Source organism: Physeter macrocephalus, chromosome 2 (assembly GCF_002837175.3).
Source record: "Physeter macrocephalus isolate SW-GA chromosome 2, ASM283717v5, whole genome shotgun sequence".
Taxonomy (NCBI): domain Eukaryota; kingdom Metazoa; phylum Chordata; class Mammalia; order Artiodactyla; family Physeteridae; genus Physeter; species Physeter macrocephalus.
In genome coordinates this window covers 82,196,887-82,224,320 of record NC_041215.1, presented here as the reverse complement: position 1 = coordinate 82,224,320, position 27,434 = coordinate 82,196,887, and the positions used below count along the sequence as shown (strand labels likewise).

The 27,434-nt window shown below is 40.7% G+C and overlaps 1 long non-coding RNA gene and 1 other non-coding gene across 4 annotated transcripts in view; both read left to right on the top strand.

The window, feature by feature from the left end:
- The window catches only part of LOC102991465 (uncharacterized), a 316,878-nt gene that overhangs the window by 38,488 nt on the left and 250,956 nt on the right, over positions 1-27,434 (top strand). For 2 of the 3 annotated variants that reach the window (XR_003676957.1, XR_008618748.1), the window contains exons 3-4: positions 4,614-4,720; positions 7,705-7,779. This is a non-coding gene — a long non-coding RNA (uncharacterized lncRNA). Of the gene's footprint in view, positions 1-4,613; positions 4,721-7,704; positions 7,822-27,434 lie in introns of all 3 variants that reach the window. The other variant, XR_008618749.1, reaches the window with a different exon arrangement.
- Positions 15,110-15,182, top strand: TRNAW-CCA (transfer RNA tryptophan (anticodon CCA)). The gene has a single exon. It is a non-coding gene; the product is annotated as a tRNA-Trp (tRNA).

Below are 27,434 nucleotides of genomic sequence, written 5' to 3'. Positions count from 1 at the left end.
AAAGTGAATCAGCTATACATATACATATATCCCCATATCTCCTCCCTCTTGGGTCTCCCTCCCACCCTCCCTATCCCACCCCTCTAGGTGGTCATAAAGCACCGAGCTGATCTCCCTGTGCTATGCAGGTGCTTCCCACTAGCTATATCTATTTTACATTTGTTAGTGTGTATATGTCCATGCCACTATCTCACTTCATCCCAGCTTACCCTTCCCCCTCCCCATGTCCTCAAGTCCATTCTCTACATCTGCATCTTTATTCCTGTTCTGCCCCTAGGTTCTTCAGAACCATTTTTTTTTTTTAGATTCCATATATATGTGTTAGCATACGGCATTTGTTTTTCTTTTTTTGACTTACTTCACTCAGTATGACAGTCTCTAAGTCCATCCCCCTCACTACAAATAACTCAGTTTCATTTCTTTTTATGGCTGAGTAATATTCCATTGTATATATGTGCTTCATCTTCTTTATCCATTCATCTGTCAATGGACACTTAGGTTACTTCCATGTCCTGGCTATTGTAAATAGAGCTGCAGTGAACATTGTGGTACATGACTCGTTTTGAATTATGGTTTTCTCAGGGTATATGGAAAGGGCATTGACTCTGACATCAAAAGGATCTGGATTTGAATCCTAGCTCTACCATTACTAAATTCTGTTATCTTAGGCAAGTTACTTGACCTAGTTAGTCTCCATCCTTATACATAAAAATGAGGATAATAGTCTTTGTTCCCCTGGACTATCTATGTGAATGCACCCAAGACAATGCCTGATACATAGTATGTTCTCAGGAAATGTTAGTTTCCTTTCTTCATCAGCAACTTTGATTCATGAAAGGCGTACTTTAAAAAGCAGCAAATGCTATTTTTTATATTTACACACCTATAAAGGAAATTCAGAGAGAATTTAAAACTGAGATGTGGTAAGTATGAATATGTGCAGAAAGTTTGTGTAATCCTTGCTCTAACTGTATGCTGGAATACAGAGCCCCATAGGCCTGTATCTTATTTTCTTTCCTATAGGACTTTAGGTTGTAGCCACTAACAGAAGGGTTATAAAAGTCAAGTGCATCTTTGGTGCCATGTAATGTGTTGGTTAAGGTAGTCAACAACTAGGAACCTTAAATGAAATACTATAGCTCCTCTCATGCTTTCAGGGCCGACATATATTAGGCACAGTAGATACAGTGCCGAGGGCCCACAGTACTTCTAGGGGCCCATGAAATTGTTTTAATTTCTTTTAAAATCAGAAGAATAAAATAAGCTTTTAGGTTGAAGAAAATATTTCAGTATATAACATTAGTATATACATTCTTATACCAGTGCAGTTGAAAAGTATAGTTATTATTATTATTATTTTTAATGGAGGGGACCACAAAAGTCCTAAAGTAGCCCTAGATGCTTTAATAACATTGTAGACTTTCTCCCAGAAAACACATCTCTTGAGCATGTCAGACTGGGTAGTTTTGTTATGCTAATTTCACCGTTTCCTGAGATACACCAAGAAAAGGAGGCTCATTGGCGTGGTCAGAGACCTTTCTGTTTTTATTCCTGGCTCCACGAAAAGGTAGGAGATAAGCCAAACATGAAAACAAAACAATAAAAACAGGTATTTATAACAAGCCTCAGAGCCTTCTAATGTAAGATTAGAATCTTGGGAGCAGAGACTTCCCTCTTATCGCAGACTTATGTAAATTTAATATATAAACTCCATGAATATTAATGAATTTGTAAAGCAAGGTTTTGGGGGAAAAACTTCAACCATAATCACACATATGCAAAAAAATTGGTAATCTAATTTTGGCTGAATAAAAGAGAAAATATGAACTGCTTGAAATAGGATATGTAGAGTAGAGCTGACTTTCTGAGATATGGAAAAGCAGTTACTGTGAGAAGAAAGCTGTGTAGCATAATATCTCAGTATAAAGGACACCATGTAAAGTAGGACATTTGGCCAGTAAATTCAGTGACCTCAGCTCTGCCTCTTAGGAAATCTTGTAGCATTAAAGGTGGAGTAATGTGGAGATCAGCCACTGTAATTCTAAGTCAGCCATTCCTGAGAGCTTGGCTCTGAGAGTCCACCTTAATCTAAAAGGCAGCCTAAGTAGAGGGGGCTGTAAATTGGCGAGAGAGGAAGCTCGAAACTGTTTTCTCCCACCCTTGGGTTTGTGAGCTTTACTTTTCAGTTTAGACTGATCATTTTAGGTTAATAATTCATGCTAATAGTTGTGCAGTGGAGACTAACACAACATTGTAAAGCAACCATACTCCAATAAAAATTAATTTTAAAAAATTCATGCTAATAATAACTAGTGTATTAGGAGCACTTACTATGTGCCAGACACTGGGCTAAGCACTTCACATGGTTGACAGTTTACTCCTCACAGCCACCCTGTGGGGTAGGAACTATTATCATTCCCATTTTACAGGTGAAGAAATGGAGCTTAAGGAGGTTGGGTGACTCGTTTGAGGTCTCACAGTTATCCAGGGGCTGTGACTGGACACTGGAGCTTGCATTCTGACCTTTGCCATTACCCCAGTGGAACCCATCTTTGCAGATCATATAACCAAAATGCAAGAGTGTTAGGGAGAGTTATGGGTTGAATTGTGTCCCCTTCCAAATTCATATGTTAAAGTCCTTACCCTAGTACCTCAGAATGTGACTTTATTTGGAGAGAGGGTCTTTACAGAGGTAGTCAAGTTAAAATGAGATCATTAGGATGCACCCTAATCCAATATGACTGTTGTTCTTACCAAAAGGGAAAATTTGGACACAGAGACATGCATAGAGGCAAGACATTGTGAGGAGACATAGGGAGAAGATGGCCATCTGCAAGCCAAGGAGAGAGGCCTGGAACAGATCCTTCCCTTACAGCACTCAGAAAGAAACAACCCTGCCAACACCTTGATTTTGTACTCCTGGTTTTTGGAAAATGATACAATAAATTTCCGTTGTTTAAGCCACTCAGTCTGTGTGTGGTACTTTGTTATGGCAACCCTAGCAAACTAGGACATCTTTTGTGTGGACTAGTCCTATAACAAGATAAGGTCCCCTATTACTATTTTGGATGGCCTGAGCAGACTCCTTATTCTCCTTGTAGGTAGAGAATTACCACATGTAAGTAATAGATTTTTTTTCGAGAATTTTTGGACGAACTGAAAATGAAAGTAGTCCAAAGATTTGGGGTTAACAGTGTAAGCGCCTTGAACTGCTAATTCATGGCAAGTAAGACTTGGTACATAGCAGAATTAAGTTGTCTTCTGTGCTTTTCAAATAAATGACTTCTTTAACATCAGATATTATGTTATCCAAATACTTAATGATGGTAGTGGTGATGGTAGTTATGGATGGAGTTATCTGTCCTTAAGGACATTTGGACACCCTTGAAGCAGAAAGAAATTAGACTGAGCTGAAGTGTTTTAATCACAATTAAGGATATGTCCAACAATACTGGTTCAGATTACATCAGATGCAGAGTTATTCTGGCCCAAATAATTCAGTGGAAAGTTTGGTAAGATAGTAAAAAAAGCTTTTTTCTTCCCCCAGGCAGATGAATTTAAACGATTTCTTTGTAAGACCAAGTATTATAACCACAGTACTGCTCATATTATTTGCATATAAATAATTTATTTGCATACTAATGAAGGAAGTAATCTATTCTTCCTAAATTTCTCCCTCCTTCTCCCATAACAGTGGACATGATACTCACATTTTGTTAAGGAAGTTAGAGTCATCCCTAACCACCTTCCCATAGGTGACCACCTAGAGAACTCACTTGATTTTTGAATGTTTCCTTAGAAGCTTCTGTTTAATATTTATTTAATTCTGCTAGTCTAGAGGGGATTCAGCAGTCTTCTCTAGAAAAATCAACTGTTTTTTATTTGATTGACGTTTATTGTTTAGCAATACTAGAAATGAAATTCATAGGTAAAAACAATTCCTAAAAAAATTATATACTATTACATATGTCTTCTTCAAAGGCAACCAGTGATCAAAAGCTACTTTTTTCTTAGTTATGATTTGAAAATACAGGTAGGATATATTTAATTTTAATTTTGATAGTCATATTTGACTAGGAAATATACTATAAAAGGGCTTTCATCATACATGATAAATGTATCAAGACACCTCTTTTGTGCCACCTCAGATTCTCTGGCCTTTATGTCTCTCTATAGCTCTGGATTTCTTCTTCCACTCCAGTTGCTGGATGGCAACTTATGGTTGTGGGATATAATAGATGGGAGGAAGCTGATGGTTAATTTATCTCTCTTTTCCACCCCTTGATGGACTATACCAAGAGAAAGCTTTCTGTATAGCTTATCCCAAGAGACTGTGTCTCTTTGTGAAATGACTAAGTTTGTAACACAATACCTTGTATGTGCTTCCCAATCTTACCTGCCTCAGTTCTCTTTTCTATCACTCACACTGCCCTGGAATTATATCTCCCAGTAAAGCTTAGAATTTAAGACTTGCCCCAGGCTCAATTTTCAAGGGAACTTATTCCAGGACAGTAAAAGTTCTATAAATGTTTAACAAATTGAAATGAATAAAAAATAAAATCTGAACCAAATGGGGGCTTTTGTTTAATCACTCTCATCTTTCTGTACTTCAGAACTTGATCTGCACCTAGTGACTCATTCGTCTTGTGGCTGCCTCTGGATTTGTGAGTATGGTGCCTAGAAAGAAATAACCAACAAATCAAAGTCTATTTCATTGATGGTAAGTGGTCTACCAGATGACTCAAAGAGAAGTAACATTTCCAAAAGGCTGATTTAATAAGGGAAGAATACGGTGAATGAATCTGGGTGAGAAGAGAATAGTCCAGACTGTGGGCCTGAAGCCCAGCTTTTTCTCAAAGACATAGCTTACTTCTCCATAAGTCATGGCCATTTTATCCTGTTAGAAAAACTTCTATATAAATTAGGTGTTTATTCTTCCTTGAGAAGAAAACATAATTATTTCTCTAATAACATTCAGATTTCAAAGAATTTGTGACGTATATATGAGACTTGAAAGATCAAAAATGTGAGGCTGCTCTGTTAAAAGGACAAAAGGAAAGAAGGAAAATTTAATTTTTTTTTTACCACTCTTTTGCCTTTAGTAACTGGGATTGTTAGGAACTTCCATAGTAACTAAAGGAAAATTGTTTAAGACATTCAAGATGCTAAAAAAAAAAAGAAAGATACACAGCATCTGTCATATATTTTAGTGCATGTTGGTACTCAGAGCCAAGACGTTTGTGCTCTTGGGAAAAAAATGCAGACATTATTATTACTTTTATTGCCATCACCTTATTAATAATAAAGAAGATTGTTACAGAAATGAAAGTAAGGAGGCACCACTAATGCTGACCTGTGTGAAACCTTTTGTAATTCAACGAAAAACGACAAGATGAGATAGCATTTAGAGTATTATCTATTTTTTGTGTGTATATGAAATTGGGGTCAAGTAATTTTATTTGCAGGTAACTTTTTTAAGGACTATGTAGTCAATCATATCCATAGTAAATGAGGAAAATTATAATTTTGTATAATTTGGCAACTGAAAATTATGGAAAGGAAAGCCTTGATAGGGAACTTAAAAAAATCCTGAAAAGTCTGCTTTTATCAAGACACACATAGGGGAGATTTATTGTAAATCAACTGATCAGACTATGACTTATCTTCAGGGATGTTACTGGAACTGGCTATTTGAATCTTACCATCACTGGAGGTAATGCTTATCTTTTCACTGACCATAAAGATGTTTCAAAACAGTGACATAAGCTGCACCTTGGCAGAGTCCACAGAGGCCACTGTAGCAACAAATGCATTTAAGTGTTTAGTCCAGCAAAGATGTGATGTTCATCTTGCTTTTACTTCTGCTAGAAGGGCAGAAATGAAACATTCATTTTGGCTACATAAAGTCATTACAAATGAGGCAAGAGGGCAGAAGAGAATAAAGAGCAGGCAGCCCATCCTTGTCAGGGGGAAAATTAAGAGAAGTTGTGGTGCTTCATGTCCGCGGAGGTGGAATAAGTAGGATTTGCATGTGCATCCACCACTGTCATTTCTAGACTGGCGGGAACCCTGGACTCACACAGCTGATCTGGGCGGGATTGTGCTCCCGAGTTGCATCAGTGTGTTGAGTTCTAAGAGCCATATGTGGGACAGAGGACAGACAACATTAACATACTTCAGGTTCAGGTAAAGGAGAAAGAAGAAGAAATAAAATATAAAGGCAGACCATTCAGTCCAGACTCCTCTTTAGTGAAGAAATCCCTCTCATTGTGTCCTGGAAAAAAGTATGGCCAAGAGTATAGCCCAGTGGGACCCTAATATCAGCCTGTGAATTAGCTGTATCAGAATCTATCAGGGAGCTTTAGAAATACGCCTCCCAGAGGTTCTGATCCAGTGGGTCTGAAGTAGGACTTGGGACTCTGTATTTTAATAATTCTCTTCAGGTTAAAGCCACTCATGTATGGGAACCTTTGATTTGAACTCTACTTAAGCTACCAATAGCAATACTGAGCTCATTACTATTCTGTTCCTGGTTAGCTGACCTGGTTATAAATTGCTATCTTGTGTCAATGAAAATCTGCATCTTTAAGACTTCCATCCATTTTTTGGTTCTCTCTGGGTCTTTTGAAGTAATTTAAACTCCTTAGATCAAGTTGAAGAATTTGAATTTGTGGTGGAACTAGTCATTGTAGTTTTATGATCTTACCTAGAAGCAAGGTAGTCTGGGAGCAGAGAATGTGAATGATGAAGTGACCTGGATTTGGGGATTGGAATGATGGACGATCAATGAACTGAAGGATTTTAGGATGCTAGAGAGGGTAACCATCCATTGCTGAGAAGACAGTTGAGGCCTTCAGAGCAGGTGTGCACTGGTGTATAGTGAGCTGCTACCTGACCAAGAGGTCCAAGAGGGCGCTAGGCCCATGGTTAGCCGGTCGTACACTGATTTCCCAGGCCTGGGTTCAGTAGGTTCTCAGTTGGTATTCTTTTGACTGACTGATTATTGCAATAGGCAGCTTAAGTAGATATGTGAGAGGAAAGTGAATTGTGCCAGAAAAGGAAAACTGACTAGAGATTTCAGAGGTAAGCAGTTCTTGGTGATGAGAAAATCCAAGTTGTGGCTGAAGTGTGATGGAGTTGAGGATGAGAGTTGTTGAGAAATTTTCTGGTCATCAGCTTAGATGATTCTGTTACTGAGAATGATGGCTGAAGATTGGGGAGAGAGAGCAACTGTGACTCAGATGCTGAAGTATTTGAGCAAAGTATTTGGAGGTGATATGGATGTGAAATAGAAATGGAAAAGAGGATGCAGAGAGCATGGAGGGCAAGGTCCTGGCTCTGCCTTGTGGGTGAGTTTGGGCAAGTCACACATCCATTCTGGACCTCCGTATTCTTTTGAGTTAGTAACCTGAGATACAGTGATCATGTATGTAAAAGCTACTTTGAAAAGATAGACAATCTCTAAGGGCTGTCCTAGTTTTGAGATCATGTAACACAACTATAGTTATTACACCATTTCAATATTATGAGATGCCATAAAATGTATTACAGTAAAGCTACAATTTCACTTGAAAGAAAAATATCTAAAGCCACTACTCCAGCCCAAGCAGCCAAACAACCATTAAGCTAAGTGACTTTTATCTCTGAAATTAGTAGGTCAAGTTTGAGGAAGATGATTCTAATATTTCTTTTTCTTTCATTTAGCACATGTTGGCACCCTTTGAAAGATCCGGAAATCCACATGTTGAACATGAATTTAGGGCTGCGGTTGCTGCAAAGGTATCTTCCACAACTTGATTTTCTATGATTTCAATTACTCAGGTAAAAATATGATACCACTATATGGTCCTCTGATGCTGGTATTTGGTTTTCAAATTTGTTAGAATTAGTTATAATTCTGTTAACTCTTATTTCTGGAGACTAGACATTTTCTTCCAAGGTTTCTTTACATATCTGTTGAATCGTGGCTCCTCTTCTGACTTTGGAATATTCAAAACTCCACCCAATCTAGGGGGAAAATACAGTTACAAAGATTAGTCTAAGCATTTCTTACATTGGCTCTACTTTATATGGTATTGCTTCCACTGTGGAGTACAATCTCAAAACTCACACATATCCAAAGTTGGATTCAGATATGATTTCTATTACTTGGTCTCTTGTCCTTCGTTTCTCATACAGTATTTGCCAGCTAGTCCTTTAGGAGGTTCCAAAGCTTAAAACATATACTTTTGGCAAAGGAAGGAGATATTCCCAGATTCATAGTGTTCCTCCTTGCAGTATACTTGAGAGAAAGCAAAAGTCCATTTCTAAGAGCCCAGTCCTTGGCAGAGGCATAATTTATGGCCTAAGAACATCATAAATACTGTAGATTCTTTATTTAAACCCTCCCTGAATGGGGTTGGTTCTAAGAAGCTGGAGACCAGAGGTGAAGAGAGGAAAAACATTCTTCTGAGAAAGATGAGATCAATTTTCCAATGTTTGGAAGGATTTTGTCAATTTATAACTAACTCAAGTCTAGTGATAATCACCATACACATCTATTATTCTCAGAAAAATATGATACAGAACAGTTGGCTGCAAGTTATTCCAAACCCTTTTGCTAAAGAAATAACAAATATAGAAAGCTCAGGGAAATCCTGTACCTAACAGAAGAACCTATTTGGGAACTAGACATCCCAAGACAGATCTGGGAAAAAAGGTTATCAAATTATTCTCTGTGCTTTGAATTACAGAGATTGAAAGTGAAACAATGGTAGCTTGCATAAAAGGAGACTAAACAATGGAAAAATAATTTTGGAAGGCACGAATGATAATCTTTTTTATTACTTTGGCATTTTTCCTGGTCCTACATTGCTGTAATATGGCTGTGCCATTTCCTTGCTCCGTTTTGCTCTCAGTTTCGCATATTGAATATTAGGGGTTGAATTGTGTCACCCAGAAAACATCTGTTGAAGTCCTGACCCCCTCAGAACATGACCTTATTTGGAAATAGGGCCTTTACAGAGGTAACTGAGTTAAAATGAGGTCATAAGGGTGGGCCCTAATCCAATATGACAAATGTCTTTGTATAAAAAAAATTTGGACACAGAGATACATGTACATGGAGGGAAGATGATGTAAACACACAAGGGAGAAGACAGCCATGTGAAGATGGAGGCAGAGGTTGGAGTTATGCTGTCACAAGCCAAGGAATACCTGGGGCCACCAGAAGCTAGGAGAGAGCCATGGAACAGATTTGCCCTCATAGCTCTTAGAGGGAACCAATCTTGCTGATACTTTGATTTTGGATTTCTAGCGTCCAGAACCATGAGACAGTAAATCTCCTTTAAGCCACCCAGTTTACGATACTTTGTTATGGCAGCCCTAGGAAATTAATACACGGTACTTATACCAAACCTAGGAACTTTCAATGTTTCATCCCATCCTTTGCTGCCTATTGGGAAGTAAAATTTCAGGCCCTCTAAAATGCCCTTAACTCTATTCTCCACCCAGTTTCTTCTGCACAGTTGTAGATGAATGGCAGGTAAATATAGTCCCTGTTGGGAGGATTTTCACTTTTTCAGAAAGGTTGAACTGTATAAGTGATGTGAATTGCATGTGAATTGTGATGCAGATTACTTCATGTCAGGACCGGTAAAACCTTAGACCTTAAGCATCTCCCAGATGAAGGAATATTGACAGATCTTAACTATGGGGATGGTGTTGTGATAATAACCGATTCAGAGTGGAATATTGCTTTTCTCCAAAGAAGATTCAAACAGGGAGTCAATAACATGAAACTTTACAACATCTAGTCCAAGATGAAATATTAGTTTAGGCATCGACTAATCAAGATTGTCTTGCCCCTTGTGTTCTTGTGTTGGGAAATAACTTAGTTCAATATCTTTAAGATTTATTCACCTTGTGAATTTGCACTGATCACATTCATTGAACTGTGGAGTGTAGCCAAGAACTGTATTTCGAAACGGAGCTGGTGATAGGCAGACTGTGTTTCAGCCCTTGGAGTAAATCCACCCGTATTAAATATTGAAGTGTTTCTTTATGATGCTCTAGAGACATTTTCATCATGCTGTATTCTTTGTGATATGCCGAGCCCAACCACAGCATTTGAATGCTTTTTTTTTTTTTTGCGGTACGCGGGCGTCTCACTGTTGTGGCCTCTCCCGTTGCGGAGCACAGGCTCCGGACGCGCAGGCTCAGCGGCCATGGCTCACGGGCCCAGCTACTCCGCGGCATGTGCGATCTTCTCGGACCGGGGCATGAACCCGTGTCCCCTGCATTGGCAGGCGGACTCTCAACTACTGCGCCACCAGGGAAGCCCTGAATGCTTTTTAAAAATAGGTAGATTCTCTTGGTAAAAGTTACTTGAAAAGCTGGTATGAATGAATGACAGAAAATACCCATGTGGACATTTAGGGTTTTGTTTTGTTTTGTTTTTTTGCGGTACGTGGGCCTCTCACTGCTGTGGCCTCTCCCGTTGCGGAGCACAGGCTCCGGACGCGCAGGCTCAGCGGCCACGGCTCACGGGCCCAGCCACTCCGCGGCATGTGGAATCTTCCCGGACCGGGGCACGAACCCGCGTCCCCTGCATCGGCAGGCGGACTCTCAACCACTGCACCACCAGGGAAGCCCCCCATGTGGACATTTAAAAAATATAAATAAAATATACCTGGTGAAAAGGGAAAATATAAATATTTTAACTTATACATGTGTATGTATGTTCATACTCATATCCATACATATTTTAAGTCCAGTTTATATATCTGTAGAGAAGGGAATTCATATGCATGCTCATGAGTCCTTTACTTTATGTCATCATAGTCCTTTGTCAGTTAGATATTGTTAACCACCATTTCTACTACTTGTAGTGCTACTATTACTGTAGTTACCATTTAGTGGGTATTTACTAAGTACCAGTGATGTGATAATTGCTTTGTCTACATAGAACCTTTTAACCCCTTTGACAGGAAGTATATATCTTTGTCTCCATTTTTTCAGACTAGGAAACTAAGGCTCAGTGATATGAAGTAGCTTGGACAAGATTACACAGTGGTGGAGCAGAGATTAGAAATCCAGAGCTTTTTGACCCCAAAGCTTGTGTTCTTATCTACTTTGCAATTTGGTCTCAAGTGTACTGTTGGGAACACAAAACATCCTATTAGGACAGGTAAAGACCCTACTCTGAGAGCTCAGTTCTAAGTTGGCAGAGATAGGTGCACAGCTGACATACATACAAGGAAACAGCAGGAGTGCCTCAGGGACTGAATGATGCAAAAGTAGCACCAATGGAGAGAGAAGCCATTCCTGGTACTAAACAACCAGCACCAGCGCCTTTTAATATAAGTAATGAGGACTCAGTCCCTTAGTGTATACCTCATGCAGCCATGAATGAAGACTGAGAACCTTGTGTAACAAGGGCCGTGATCCAGGAAATGACCATCCAACACAACACTGCAGGGGGTAGGAACGTGCCGAGTGTGCAGAACAGACAGAAGGCTAGCAAATTTGGGTGACTTGAGAAGAGGAAATGAGTGGCATGGGAACAGAGACAGCTCTCTTGACCACCATTGGCTAAGAGGAGGAATTATAAGTTAATATAAGAAACCCATATGGAACTGTTTAAAATCATGGCCATGAATCCTTTAACACTCTTCTCATGGAGAGGTAGGGGTCTGTGTCTCCTCTCCTTGGATCTGAGCAGGCTGGTGACTGCTTTGGCCAAAAGAGTATGATGGAAGTGACGCTATGTCACTTCTGAGGCTAGGTCACAAAAGACCATGCAGCTTCTACCTCATCACTCTTGAGCCCTGAGACTCCAGGTAAAAAGTCTGATTACCCTGAGGCTGTCATACTGGAAAGGTCGCATACAGGTGCTCTGGCTGATAGTCCCAGCTAAGTCCAGTGTTACAGCCATTTTCCTTCCCCTGTAAGGTGTCAGACATGTGATTGAGGCCATGTTCCAGCTGAATATAGCAGAGTGATCACCATCAACATCATGTGGAATAGATGAATCACCCAGATAAGCTCAGCCCGAATTCCTGATAGATAGAATCATGACTTATAGTAAAATTGTTGTTTTAAACCATTGGGTTTCAGAATAACTTATGTAGCAATAGATAAGTGGAACCCTTAGGTATGGAATTCATAGTTCATTAACCATTTCTACTCATTAACCTGGTGGAATAATTGCATGTGGAACTTTGGGGTGAGACGTAGAACAACAGGGGTCTCCATCATGAGTTGGATTGTGAGGTCTCAGAATATGTATTGCAGTGTTATTGAATGACGTTGGTTATATAGGAAAGCAGTCTGCCTGGAAAAGGAATAGATCATGAAAGTGGAGACTCAAGTCCTGGGCTAGATCTTTGTGGTTTGGACTCTAGCTTTAGTTCTCCTACTGATACACTGTCAGAACTTGGGCAAGTCTTGCAAACTTGTTAATACTTGGTAATAATACCTGCTCTACCTACCACCTAGGGGAGGATGTGACCTTAAGAAAAATATGAGCTAGTATTTTGAAAGCAATTTAAAAAGTAGGAAGCACTGCAAAAATGAGTTACTTCTCGGTTGATTCAGCGATCTTATTTATACTGCTGCTTTGACTTATCACATTGTATTCCCTACTCCTTGCACCTAGAATAGGACAAAGTTTATAGTAGGTGCTTAATAAGTATTTGTTGAAATGGCTTCTTAGAGTTAACACTAGATAAGGGAGAAGATCTAGTTAGAGACTAGTGGAGACTTTTTATAATGTTTGTAGTATAAAAGATGTTAGACATAATCCATTCCCATCTATCTTAATTTTCTAATGCACTCAGTAGAATACCATATATTTGAACTTGACAAATACTAGTAAAAAGCCAGATGAAGCCTGTCATCCAGTGGTTGCAGTGGGTACAATACTTATCAGTTCTGCCTTAAAATAGTAGAAAGCATGATAAGAGAGAAGGATAATGAGAAGAGATAGAGATGTGCATCATTTCAGTGATTAATGAATACAGCATTGTCCAAAGTTTATTGCCTGGAAAATCAAGCTGCTAGAAACACTGGGTGTCCTATACTGACAGAATGTCTTGGATCCTCTAAAGAGCTACAGAGGAAGTTCACAGGCCAGTGTTGCCTTGTATGTTGCCTTGTATGGTTAAAAGAATCACCGTGAGCCTCTCCTGCGTCAGACCCCACTCCAGCTGCTCAGGAGAGTAGACGTGTAAAAGACACGGTCCCTTCCCTTGGGGAGTTTACAGTCTAGAAGGAGAGCGCTGCCTTCTAGTTGTTTTTGTACTTCATCTGTGAAACTATGTTTTAGATGCTCTCGTTTTCCTGCCCAGTACTTTCTTCCTTCTAGAATTTGGGGAATCTGCTTAACAGAAAGCTGCTGGGAAGTTGTACAGATGGGGAGAGCCCTTCCTTCCCTTTTCTTCATCCTTTTTGGCACTCAGTTCCTCCTCTATCAAGTAAGGATCATAGTTTCTTTACTGTCTTTGGAGTAATAAAAAAAAATCCAGAATGCATCTAGAACAGTGCTTGCAGTGGCAGCTGGGTAAAATATCTTCCTCACAATCTCCCTTTTCCCTTCAAAAGTACTGAAGCGTTCTGTTGGTCCACAATGTTCTGAAAGTTGTGCAGCCCTCACGAAGATTAGGGATATATTTCTGTGGTTTGATTCAGTTCCTTATCTCTCTGAAGTGGGGTGGTGGATGAAAAGAATTACTTGTATTGCAAAATTGAAAGAGTGTCTAAAGACTCCTTATCTCCAAATAGATCTCTTCTGATGCCCTGAAATTCCATCAGAAATCTATTTCTTGGAGGTATTTGGTTTTTAGGCTCCCTATTAAAATGCAAAATTTCTCCAAGCCAGAAGGAGGCAGTGGAGTGTAGTGGAAATGGGAGTAAGTTTTAAGCCATACAGACCTGAGTTTAAATACCGAGTCTTCCACTTTGTTGCCTTGGGCAAGTTATTTAACCTCCTGAGCTTTAGTTGTGTTTTTAAATTTTTTCTATAAAATGTCTTGGACGGTTGTCATAAGGCACATAAATAATGTATGCAAAATGGTAGACAGTCAATGAATGGTGGTTATTATACATGAGCTATGCTATCACATTAGCTTATCAAAACTACCATAGGGTAGGTATACAGGGAAGGAAGAGCCAACCAGAAGAGTAAAGAGGGCCAAAAAAGGAAGGTGGACAGGCCTTCAAAATATTCTGAGTCATAATTTGTCTAGAGCAAGGGATCTGTGAATTTGAATGGGAAAAACTTAAGTATTTTCACTAAATTCTAACTGAAATTTAACATTTCCTTTTATTATGTATATAAGCAGCAAACCCCAATTATATCAGCAGTATCTGTGAATTTTTCACCAAATCATAAATTTTTTAATAACATATTATAGTGGTTGCAGATATTTCAAAATACGTTGTATACTAATCACTACTTTAAACTTACGATAAATATTATTCTTGCTCCTGACACTTGCTATTTAATATATTAATAAAAAAGCACAAATACTACTATGTCACAAAATTGCTTTTAAAAATGTTTTTATAACAGTATTTCAAGATGATTGTCTCCTTTTGCAATCTTACTCATTTCTTATGTGTATTCTGCAAAGGGGTCCATACAATCCCACTTCCAAAAGAATTGAAATCAGGATCCTGAAGAGACACTTGCACTTCCAAGTTCATTGCAGCAGTATTCACAATAGCCAAGATATAGAAACAACCTGAGTGTCCACTGATGGATGAATGAATAAAGAAAATGAGATTTATATATACAATGGAATATTATTCAGCCTTAAAAAAGAAGGAAATCCTGCCATTTACAATGACATGGATGGATCTGGAGGGCATTATGCTAAGTAAAATAAGCCAGACACACATGGACAAGTACTATATGATCTGACTTATCTGAGGAATCAGAAATAGTCAGATTCATAGAAGCAGAGAGTAAAATAGTGGTTACCAGGGGCTGGCAGAGGGGGAAATGCTAAGTTATTTTTCCACAGGCATAAAGTTTCAGTTATGCAAGATAAATCAGTTCTAGTGTCTGTAGTTAACAGGATTGTATTGTACAGTTAAAATATGTTAAAAGGGTAGATCTCCTGGGACTTCCCTGGTGGTCCAGTGGCTAAGACTCCATGCTCCCAATGCAGGAGGCCCAGGTTCGATCCCTGGTCAGGGAACAAGATCCCGCATGCTGCAACTAAGACCAGGCACAGTCAAATAAATAAACAAACGAACAAACAAATAAATAAATATTTTTTAAAAGGGTAGATCTCCTGCTAAGTGCTACCACAATTTAAAAAAAAGTGGTGCAGCCACTCTGGAGAAAAAAGGGGTTCCATAGACATTACTGGATGGCTAAAGGGGGCCATGGCACAAAAAAATTAGAGAAATTTTGTCTAAAGCAAAACCAGCTGGCTAGTATAGCTAATCAGAGTCACTGAAGAGTTTATCTCCTTTTCTGAGGTTTATTGGTAACAATAGAGATTCTTACCACTCTGGCCTTCTATAAATCAAGCAAAGGGAATGGGAGCTATTCTATATATTTCTATCTCTATCTCTCTATCTCTATCTCTCTCTATCTCTCTATATCTATGTATTTTTTTCTCCTCATTTTCACATCCAGGAGTGATCATTGTGGACAAATATGAGAATTGTGTCAATTAAATGCATTACAAAGAGAAAGTTAAAAAGAAACGTTGCTGTTTGACCTTGAATATCATAGCTCTCTCTTTCTTCTGAGTGGGAAGTAAATATTAAGTTAGTACTGTGGGGAGATTGGGACAGACCAGTTTATTATTTTTACCGACACAGTTGAGATGTTCAGTCTGTTCATTCCAGTCCCCTCATCTGTAAGATGGTCAAGACATATGGAAAGTGCTTTGGGGACTTTCTGCCTGGCTCCCATAGCTTCTCCCTCAAGTTTTCTGGGTCTTTCAGGTTAGTTTTATTTGGGGGTAGCTGAAGGGATACTGAACACTAGTAACAAAGTCTCCTCTCAAATACTGTGATTGATAAAGCATTATGGCAAGGCTGGGAGACTCAGGTATACGGCTGGGTGCAGAGAGAGGGAGAAAGAGACAAGATCAAGAAATTTCACATGCAGTTGACCTGGAAAGAGCTCCAGACTAGTGGAATTCCTTCCTAGACTAGTGGCTTCAGTCTTTTTTGCTCATGTAGTCTGTAAAATAATTTGGAAAGATCCTTTGTGAGTTGACATCTAAAATTTTTATCATAAATTTAAATAGTTACAAAGTATATTTCAGCTGATGTACTGAATATTATATCCATGATTAAAACTATATTTTCATCAAAACTTTGGAGCTACAGATTTAGCTCATTAAATTTATGGAGAGTGTCCATCATATAAATTAATTGGCAAAGCTAGTCCTTATTGTCAAACCATTCTGCCAAATTGGACTTACTTTCTGTCAGAAAAAAAAAATCTTATTTCATTTTTTAATTCAAATGAATGTGTTAGTATGTGACCCTTTGGAACCTTCTTGCTTCTGAATTCCTACTGTAAGAAATGAAGGAAGGAAAGAAGAGAGTGAGGGAAAGAAGGAAAGAAAGAGGCTTGCCATGAGTGTTTCACCTCCCTTCAGTGTTTCTTTTTGAAACGCTCCTGCTTTTCTCTAGAAGGACTCTCCCTCAGGAAGAAGCTCTGGAGGTTTTCACACCTCAGGACAACGCACCTGAGTAGGACTGTGGTGGGTGAAGAGTGTGCTTTTCTTTTGCAAAATAGGAAAAGGATTATTAGAGGAGTGTGCTTTTCTTTTGCAAAGAAGGAAAAGGATTATTGGAGGAAAAAAAGAGTCCTTGAGACATGATTTTAGCAGATTAATTTCAAGAAAGAGGACATGTGGAAGTTGAAGATTTGGCAGTTGATTCCCCAAAGCTCTCCCTTCCCCTGGAAAGCCCTCAGAAAGTCTTCATGCACCAGGGCAAATGTCACTGCACCCCAGTTTGAAGACCACTGAGCTACTTCAACTCATTTATTGCAATTTGCCCCAGTTCATCTTGATAGTTACTGGCAGAGACCAGAACAATCTATGGGTCTTGAACTCTGCACCACTGTATCCACCACTGCCCCAGTGTGGCCACAGGCCATTGCAATTGAGGTGGGTGGATTGAAACACTGTCACCCCAGGAATTAACCAAGTTGAGTAGATTATTATTATTTTTCTTTGTAAACTCCACATGGTTAACCAGCCTTTTTTGTTTCACAAAACATAAATGCCCTGGCTTTGTTTTTCTGTTTCTTTCTGAAAAACACTGCCTTTGTTCTTACAGTCCCGCTGAGAAGGAGGGGAACACAACTTCTCATTTCTATGCAGTCCTTGCCACTGAGCAGCAGTGTGGAGTGAATGCCTCCTTTGCAACACAGGAGTCGTTTATGTTTGGCACGCTCAGAGGCTGAACAAACAGATCTCTTCCTTCGTGTTTGCACACCCCAGTGGAGTGGGAAGGGGGTGTCCCATCAGTACAATGGTTGGACCAATTGCATTTTTCCCCACAGGCGCGAATTTGCATGGAAATTGCTGCTCTGTGTTGGCAAGACTCTTCTAAACATTTCACCCAAAGAATTATACCCAACATGGGAGTTTGCCCTCTGGGCTGTATCTCTGTTGGATGGGGAAAGTGAAATTCCTCAATGAGAAAGGACTTGCCTCAAGTTTTCAGATTCAGGAATTACCAGCGTAACACTCCAGCAGATTTTATGGTCTCCTTAGTTGTCTGTGTAAACGTTGTAAATGCTGGGGTGGTGCAGGAGTCATTGGGGGTGGGAGGTGGGTTAAGGATTTTGATCTTGTGTTAATGACTGGAGGACGTGTTAAAGTATTTCCCCAAATTCTCTGATTGTGGCAGGCAAAAATACTGACTGTGCTGCAGGTTGGAGGAGGAGCAAAGTGGGAGCAGGGTGGGAAGGAAAGTCAGTGCAGTGACTGCCACGCCTCCCACCTCAGGTACCTGGTCCCTGCCTCGGTGGGGCCTCCCACCAACCACATGGCCCCAGGTCTCTCCTTTCACCTACCACCTAACCTTGCTTTGAGGAATGTGCCCGACATCTGACATCCCGTAGTTATCCCTCAGTATGGATTGAAGTTTACTGAAGCTTTTCCTGGGACACAGTCTCCTGTACCTCGGAGGTGGAATGAAAAGCTTGGCCTGAGGTTTCAGCCGTTGTGAACAGGTGGGGACGTTTTCAGTTTTTATTGTATTTGGTAAATCTCCGTATGTAGGTAATTGCCTACTCTCTCTAGACTCAAGATTGGCCCTGTTTTGACACCTCAGTCTTATGAAATGACCAGAAATGGGGTCTAATCCAGAAAATGAGGGGTGAAAATGTCTCACTGTTGGCAGAGTGTCGGGTTGCTGAAGTGCTAGATGAATATCTAGAAAATTCCTTCAGAGACCTTCCAGCCATGGCCATGGTTCCTCACAGAGGGTTAGAGCCCCAGGAGGTCCAAGGAGGGCTCCAGGCACCACTGCCAGCTAACTCCAAAGAGAGGTCTGAAATGTTATCAGTTTTATGTTTGTGGAGAGGAGGAGGGGCATTTGGGAGCTGGAGTGGTTTGAACAGGGGAAGCTGACAGGGCTCTTCACTTCAAGAGCTTAAAGAGAAAACACAGCATATGTATGAGGTAATATCAAATGGGAATAAAAAAATAAATTCAATCAAGTATGAGCCTTTGAATTATTAATACGCCTGAAGTTCCCTCGGGACAGAGGCGTCTACTAGGTGGCTTTTAATGCAAGGTTTAAAAGTTTTGCTCATTTTGACTTTTCATAAATTGCTTTATTTGATGGGGGGTTGGGTCTTTTTATATAATCATTATAATGGAATTTGGATAAGTGGACAGCATTAGAGAAGGGAATGAGGGTTTGGATTGAAGGAATTAGGACGATGTGAGTGGAAGCAAAAGAAGAGAAGGTAGAGGAAAAGCCAAGGAAGAGGGGTAGAGGCTGCAGGGAGAGCACAATTTAAAGAAACAGTCTAGTGAAAGGAAAGAAGCAGCTAATCTTAACTTTCAGGCATCAGGCAGGGGTTGCAAACTGGCAGTCCATAGGTCACATCTGCATGTCCATAGGCAAGGGCACACATAGTTTAAAAATATATTAAAATTGTCAATAACATTTAAAAATTGAGATATTTCACGTTAAAATGTGGGTTTATGAGTTCTCTGGGAAAATCACAGGAGCTGGCACCACTGACCACCATCCTACAATGCAATGAGAGGTGGCTGGCTCCTTCTGCTTGGGCAGGAGTTCTACAGTTTGCATGTGCACTCTTGTTTGTTTGTTTTTGGCCTCACTGCACAGCATGTGGAATCTTAGTTCCCAGACCAGGGATCAAACCCACATCCTCTGCATTGGAAGAGTGGAGTCTTAACCACTGGACCACCAGGGAAGTCCCTGTGTGTGCACTCTTGATTGCCGCTCTCTGGTCACCTCACTCATTTACATCATCTGCTCTGCCTGTGTGGCACTTAATTTGTAAGCTCTGGACTCAGCCTGTCTTGGCCTAGGGAAGGGAGGCTGTCTATTGCCTGGCTTCCCAAGGGAACTGCTCATCCCTGCTGATGTTCCTGATGACTAAAGGACGATGTCAGGAATATCATCCTTTAGTCATCACTGTAAAGGACATTGGCCCTGGTTGCTTCCCCTGGTGCTCATCATCACCTGCTCTCTTTTCCAAGCATAGCTCTGTAATAGAGACCTTGGGCTAGAGTTTCCAGAAGGCTGAACCTTAAGTGAGGCAGGGCATGGACGTGGGTTGTGCTGCCATATAGTATATACGCGAGCTTTGGAGTCAGCAGCGAGGGTACTTGGTTGCCTGAATTGACAACCGTTATTTTAACTCTCCAAGTACCTTCTGCTCAACACCCCATGCCACCTTCTTTATGTCTTCTTCATACTCTTGAATGGTTGATTCCTTTCTTTCTTTTTTTTTTTTTTTACCAGTTAAAGTATCATAATTCAGGGAAAGCTAAGAAAATGCTAATGGGTACAAAAGAATAAGCAAATGGTATGTAACATAACAGTAAATAGTCAATAGTAATGGAATATAATGTGAATTGTGTTTTCTGTATTGGTTGGGGAGGAAAGGCCCCCATGGGGCAGGAAGGGTGTTCTATTGGGCAGTAAAGGGATCAAGCTGTAGACATTTAGAAAAGGTCTTTCAGGAGAGAGGTCCTCCTACAATTGAGTTGGTCAAGGCCTGCTGCTAATGTCTATGGATCCTGGAAAGTAAAGACTACACATCAGAGTGGGATATCAGGAAAGCTAGGGAAATGTATCATGACATCAGGGAGGGCCCATATGGATGGTGGTCACAAGATCTTTTGAATGTGCTTAAGATCAGAAATTGGAAATGGTGCTTTAGGGAAAGGAGTTTGCCAGCCTTAAACACAAATACTGAATTAATCATTTCTATAATAATTAAGTGTATTAATAAAGCTGTGAGAATAGTCATTGTCCTATACCTTCAGTAGTTCCATAAGTGGTATGAAAAGTAAATACGTAAATTATATAGCATGCCAGGAAAATCATGCACCTAAGAAATACATCTAAGAATACACAGATGTGAGTGGGTGAAAACTCAGACCCATATATCTTATTTATTCTCATATTCGTGGTACTATGAATTCCATGCTTTGACATTGTTATTATTTTAAAGGAACATATTCCTATACCTCTACATAATGAGGTGATTTAGCCCCCTCTTCCATCAGGGGCTCATAATGGGTTAGTAGGCATTACAGGCACTCAGATTAGCTTGTCCAGGCTACCCGAATTCCAGTCCTGTCTTCGCACCTTCCTAGCTGTTAATCTTGGGCAGATTACCTAAGCATTCTAAGCTAATTTCTAAAACAGAGATAAGAATACATAATACATTGGGCTGCTGTATTAAAGGGTAAGTATATCCTTTACATATTTATATGGGGATTAGAGTATAAACAGGTAACCCCCACAGATTAGTGTATGAGACCTAGTTGGTCTCAATAAATGGTGGCTTTTATTATGAGGTGATGATTTGTGCTGCTCTTCCTGAAAGCCCTTTTGGAAGGTCTCAGATTCTCTGGGTCAAACTAATTATTAGCCTATCAAGCTGTGTAGCATCTGGATGAGATGAGACTATACCATTTTATTCTCTCTCAGCACGTTTGTAAAGCATCCATAAAACCTGTGTTTACTGAAGAACCCCAGTGGGTAAAATTAGTGACGGGAAAGGCTAAAATGGATGGTTAGCACCAGGTCTGAAATATCAAACAAAAAAGAAGAGAAAGGCTCTTTACAGCCTCTGAGCGTGTGCTTGGTGGAGAAGGAAGGCAGGAGAGAGTGGAGGTGCCTGGACTTCATGCTGGGCACCTGCTGATTGTGCTAGGAGGGCGGCTGGCTTGAATGACTTACTGTGGTTTGACCTTCCGCTACAGCCTAGAAGCTAAATGAGCCTAATTAAGTGAGCAAGCAAGCAGACAAACACTGCAACATGGGGAGCTGTAAGGGAACCCACTGGATTGGGAGCTTTAAAAGAAACTTTAAGGCTGGGGAAAGGAGGTTCTGGGGAGCCTCCCAGTGACCAGGGAAGTGGCTTCGGCCTTGGCCTTGGCCAGCAGTGGCTGTTTACATGTTCTCCAGCATGAGCAGTGAGTGGGGAGGGGCAGAGGGTGGAAACACAGTCCAGGCTAGAGACACCTGCTGGAGTCAGTGACCCTGCTGGGTGAGAGCAGCTCTAGCCCATAGCGAGGGACGTGTGGTTTCTGCCGGTGAAGGAGCCTTCCTGGGCTCCTTAACTTTGAACAGAAATTTCTTCTAATGGTAGTTGATTTTCTTCTAATAAAGTTTTCTTTTGTGATTCATGTGGCCAATACACTTACAAGTGAGGGAGTTGGTGTCAACTCATTGGGCTGTCTAAATTTCCCCAGGTTTCTGAACAGGGCTTAGACTATGATAATGCTGACCCGACCCACTAGAAGGTATCCTGAGAACCAAGTACAAGTGTTAGAGTTGACATGTTTTCGAGATTCATGGGTTACCTGGAGCTGTAGCAGCCGGTCATCCCTGTCTTATTTTCCATGCCTCTGCCTCCCTTGCTCCACTGGCTAAATGTAGGTGACTCCCACCTGTGTGTTTGGACCAGCACCAGTACCTGGGCCAAACTGACCAAAAAAAAAAAAAAGACAGTGAGAAAGAATATTAACTAAATTATTAAGACCCTCCCTCCCACTTCCCCACTTCTGTGTGGGCTTAGAAGCAATCACACTCTGGATTCTGACCTGGGGGTCCAAAGCGTGACTTCTGGGCTGCAGTATCCTTCTGTCCCAGGGTTCTCGCTGTGCTCCGTGTTCTTAGTTTCCCCCGGCACATTCACTCTCCACACTTGTCTACCCTGCTCTTGCTCTGAGGGACTGTCTTGTGTGCCCTGCATCAGCCAGGCTCCCCCCTCCCCCTCCGCTGCATCCGGCCAGCGAAGAGCAGAGCAAGACAACGTGTGGTATTTGTTCCTGGGCTCCCTCCCTGCCACGCCCTGTGTTGGCAGTGGCTGTGCTCCTCCGTAAAGGCCACAGCTTCTGTTTGCTGGCTGTCTCCCATAGCCACAGCTGGTGACTCTCTAGGTCAGAGCCCCTGAGAGACAATTCCCCCCAGCTCCTTCCCCTTGATCCTTCAGGCACAGGGGCAGTAACTCCTTCCGCTGCCCTGTTCCAGTTCCAGAGCACATCAAGTCCCTTGTTGGTTTTCTTTAACCCTGCCCCTCCACTGAAAATCATCCCTTCGTGAAACTCTTCCTTTCTCTTTCGTGTATGCATCTGTTTTCTTCCAGGACCACGACTGATCTGTCACTTAAGCCCTCGATGCCTGTGTGGCTACCCTGGTCCCAGGTTTGTCCCCCTCGTTCATCTCAGTTAATTCAAGGACGGGGCTTCTATTCTCAGCATCATGGGCTTCCTGCTTGCTTCTCCCTAAACCAAAGCCCGCTTGATTAACACCTCTCCATTCCCTCCCCGCTGAGTGCTGGCTTCCTCTGCTGGACTATACAAACAGCTCTCCTAGAGCCATGACCACAGCTTTGGACCCCTAAACACTGAATTGCTTCTGCTTCTCTAGTTGCTCTTTGCCCCTCATACCCTCAGTGCCTTCATCATGAGGGCTGAAACCACGGCATTCCTTCCCTTGCTGTAGAGTCCTCACCACCACCTTCTGCTAGTCTGGTATCTTCCATCCTCCCTTGTCTTAGTGAGTCTGTGTTGTCGATGGCATCCTACCTCTCCCCTGTATCAGCCAGAACTGTAGTGGAGAGCTGTCTTTCGGAGGTTTTCAGTTAAATAACTCAGGCAGAGGAGGAGCTTTGGTGCTGCAAAAATTGACCTCTGATACTGCCCTTAAGTTTGGAGTGAAGATTTATGAGGTGGAGCTGAAGAGGTAAACTATTTTTCTCAAAAATCTGAGGCAGGGACTTCCCTGGTGGCACAGTGGTTAAGAATCTGCCTGCTAATGCAGGGGACACGGGTTCGAGCCCTGGTCCGGGAAGATCCCACATGCCACGGAGCAACTAAGCCGTGTGCCACAACTACTGAGCCTGCATTCTAGAGCCCGTGAGCCACAACTACTGAAGCCCGTGCACCCTAGAGCCCGTGAACCACAACTACTGAAGCCAGCGTGCCTAGAGTTCGTGCTCCGCGACAAGAGAAGCCACTGCAATGAGAAGCCTGCACCACACTGCAATGAAGAGTAGCCCATGCACAGCAACAAAGAGTAGCCCCCGCTCACCACAAATAGAGAGAAAGCCCCCTCACAGAACAGCCAAAAAAAAAAAAAAAAAATCTGAAGCATTTGCCAGGGAACACAAACATATCATGTTTTACATCACCCTGATTTGTTATAATACTATGTTTCTGAAATATTTTCCTAAAATTTGTAAAACTGAATGAAAATGTATAATAAATATAAATATCAATATGTATATATGACAATCTATTATAGTACACTATTTATAAAATATATGTTTTCTCCTTATCCGAGTGTGATTGTGTACTCTTAGTCACTGAAAACTTTCAGGGCAGAAGGTACTGAACCCTCTCAGCTAAGAAGCATTAGCCCACCTCTCTACCTTGAGTGGAGTATATTCTGCAATGTACATGTTTATTTTCTGCCATTTGGTCTAAAGAATACTTTTAACCCCATAAAGTGACATAAAGCCACTAAGAGAGAGTTTTGGACTTGCTGCAAAGAAATACAAGAAAAATAACACCCTGGGTGTTTGTGATTGGAGGAAATTTCAAGGAATTGGTTGGGGAAAAAAGTCAAGTAGGGATGGGTGGGAGGCCTTTGCCATCTTGAGGAACCTCAAAAACTTCCCTGCAGCCTGAGAGGATCATCCAAAAACGGTAGGCATGGTAGCTGGAAGAAACAAGGCAGGAGGCCTATCATGACTTGAAGGGAGTTGATGAGACCCGAGGAGGGTCTATCTGTCTGTAGATGATGACTTTGGTACTAAGGTGGAGATGTTATTCATCCTGCAAAGAGACTGCTCAAAGCACGGGTTCAGCCAGCATGCCCATTTCAAGCACTGTACTGACCCTCTGTGCCAAAAGGGTTCCAGGAGCCATTTCTTTTCTGCTCTCTGTAACAGTTACCCTGAGTATGTTCTGATAAATGAAACAAGGGGAAGAAATGGAATTTCCATTTAGAGCTAGCTACAGCTATGCAAAAGAGCCAAACAATGCTAGCTATAGCTTTGCAAAAGAGGCCAAAATAAGTAGCTGTCATGCATTCATCAAATTCAGCACTCTCCCTAGTATTAAATCAATCCCATCAAAGCAGTTTTATTGCTGATGGATAAATGGATTGAAGGAGATGTATAGCTTTAAAAGGGCTTGCCATTTGGAGTAGGAAACATGCTGTGAGGCCCATGGCTTGGCGCCATTCTTTCAGAGCCCAACAGTATTTACTGAGTAGCTTCCAGTTCTGTTGCTCCTGGGCTTACTTTGTTGAATTGCACTATTTTAAGAGTATTCTGTTTTCCAAGGACTAAGGATCAAACTCAGAACATTTCCAGGATTCTGGTGAGTTGTAAAGAGCCGTGGTCATTCACTCAAAATCATTAATGTGTAGGTCAGTACTCACCTTTGCTTAGTCTTTTGGTAACTGTAGTGGAAGGAATAGTATCTGGTGTAACTTTATTATAATAAATTATAGTGTTGTTTCTCTAATTAGCAATTTGTTTAAACATGAGTGACACATTGGAGTCTCTCATCTCAATTATTATTACTGAAATTTAAGTAGGGGTGACATAAAAAAATAGGCTCCTTTTTATGTATAAAGACTAGCAAGGCATAAGTTGTGTCTATTTCCTGGAAGTGATGATGAGTTTACATTGATCTACTTATTTTCTTTCATCCAGTCATCATGCTTGGGTAATAAATGGCAGGGGTTTGTGAATTCACCTGAGGCACATGAGAAGTGGCTTCTTTAGCACAGTGAGTTGAGAATAGTGGCTCACCTAAGTCCAGCTGCAAAGAGCCATGTTCTATTCCCTTAATTGCCTGTGTCTCTAGGAGTACTTGTGTTTTCTAGGGATTGGCAAACTGAGTAGAGGTGAGCAACTGGAAACCAACTATCACTCATCCTTATGGAATGACTTTTTCTTTATTTAGTCCATTGCAAATTTATTACCTTTAAAATGATGTTCAATATACTTTTTCAAGAAATTTTAATGTGAGACAGTTTAGGTGAATGAGCAGTTTCCCAGTATGTTCCTTCTTAACACAGCCTCCTTTCTTAGGAAGGAGCCAGTAATGATGAACCAGATAAAGTCAGTGTGTTAACTAACACTAGGCAATCCAACATGACCAAATGCAGGATGTTGAATGTTGGCAGAAGCAAAAATGGCTGACTCATAAATCAGCAAGGGTTTTGTAAACGTCTCATGTACTACAAACTACTCTCTTTCTGGAAACCCTGACATATTTATTCTCATTCTCCCTCTGTCTGTATCTCTGTCCATCTCTTTCTCACACACACACACACACACACACACACACACACACACACAAGCAGAGTTTTGAATAATTACTGGCACTTTTAAAATTTTATTATTATGGGATCCTAATCCTTTTATTGACTGTGATAACTGCATTAGTTCTAATCATTCCAAATTTGAGCTACTTTGTACGAAGATTAGAATATTAATTGTTTTTGAATTAGAATAATAAAAGGAAACAATCTTTATATGGGTGGACTTATGATATAAAACTAATTATCTCATTAACCTTACCTACAGAACCATTAGCATGGTCAAAAAATACAGGACAGTATCACATTTCAGTATACAACATTTTTTTAAAACAATTTATAGCTAAATAGGAATAAATTTTATTTACACAAATTCCTTTTTAAAAATGTATCTGATAAGTAGCAAGTAGCTAATTATTACAAGCTTTCATTTTTGTGTCTAGAAAGTATCTGTAAATTTAGCAAATTTGGTCCTGGGATTTTCTTTGGCCCTAAGAAAGTCTTTTAGCTTTTATCTCAGTTTTTCCACTTGTAATGCAGCGTATCATTTTTAGAATCACAAATTTAAGATAATGAGAAGTGTTAAGAGATGAACTTAACTAACCATATGCATTTATTTTATTTTATTTTATTTTATTTTTAATAATAATGTACCTAACACTCAGATGAAATGACTTGTCCATGGTCTCATAGTTCATTGGAACTTTGGGAGTTCAGAGGGTCTTTCTCTACACCAGCTTGGCCTGAGCTTTCATAAGAACGGGGGTTTCTTGGTGACAGCAGGTAGTCCAGGCAGGGGCCATGAGATTGTTTGCTCAACAGGTCTCATCAGCCTGCCTATGGTTTCATCGTCCCTGCAGTGCTTTCTTTTTTTTTTTTTAATTTTTAAATAAAGCAGGTTCTTATTAGTCATCAATTTTATACACATCAGTGTATACATGTCAATCCCAATCGCCCAATTCAGCACACCACCATCCCCACCCACCCTGGCTTTCCCCGCTTGGTGTCCATACGTTTGTTCTCTACATCTGTGTGTCAACTTCTGCCCTGCAAACTGGTTCATCTGTACCATTTTTCTAGGTTCCACATACATGCGTTAATATACGATATTTGTTTTTCTCTTTCTGATTGACTTCACTCTGTATGACAGTCTCTAGATCCATCCACGTCCCTACAAATGACCCAATTTCATTCCTTTTTATGGCTGAGTAATATTCCATTGTATATGTGTACCACATCTTCTTTATCCATTCGTCTGTCGATGGGCATTTAGGTTGCTTCCATGACCTGGCTATTGTAAATAGTGCTGCAGTGAACATGGGGGTGCATGTGTCTCTTTGAATTATGGTTTTCTCTGGGTATATGCCCAGTAGTGGGATTGCTGGATCATATGGTAATTCTATTTTTAGTTTTTT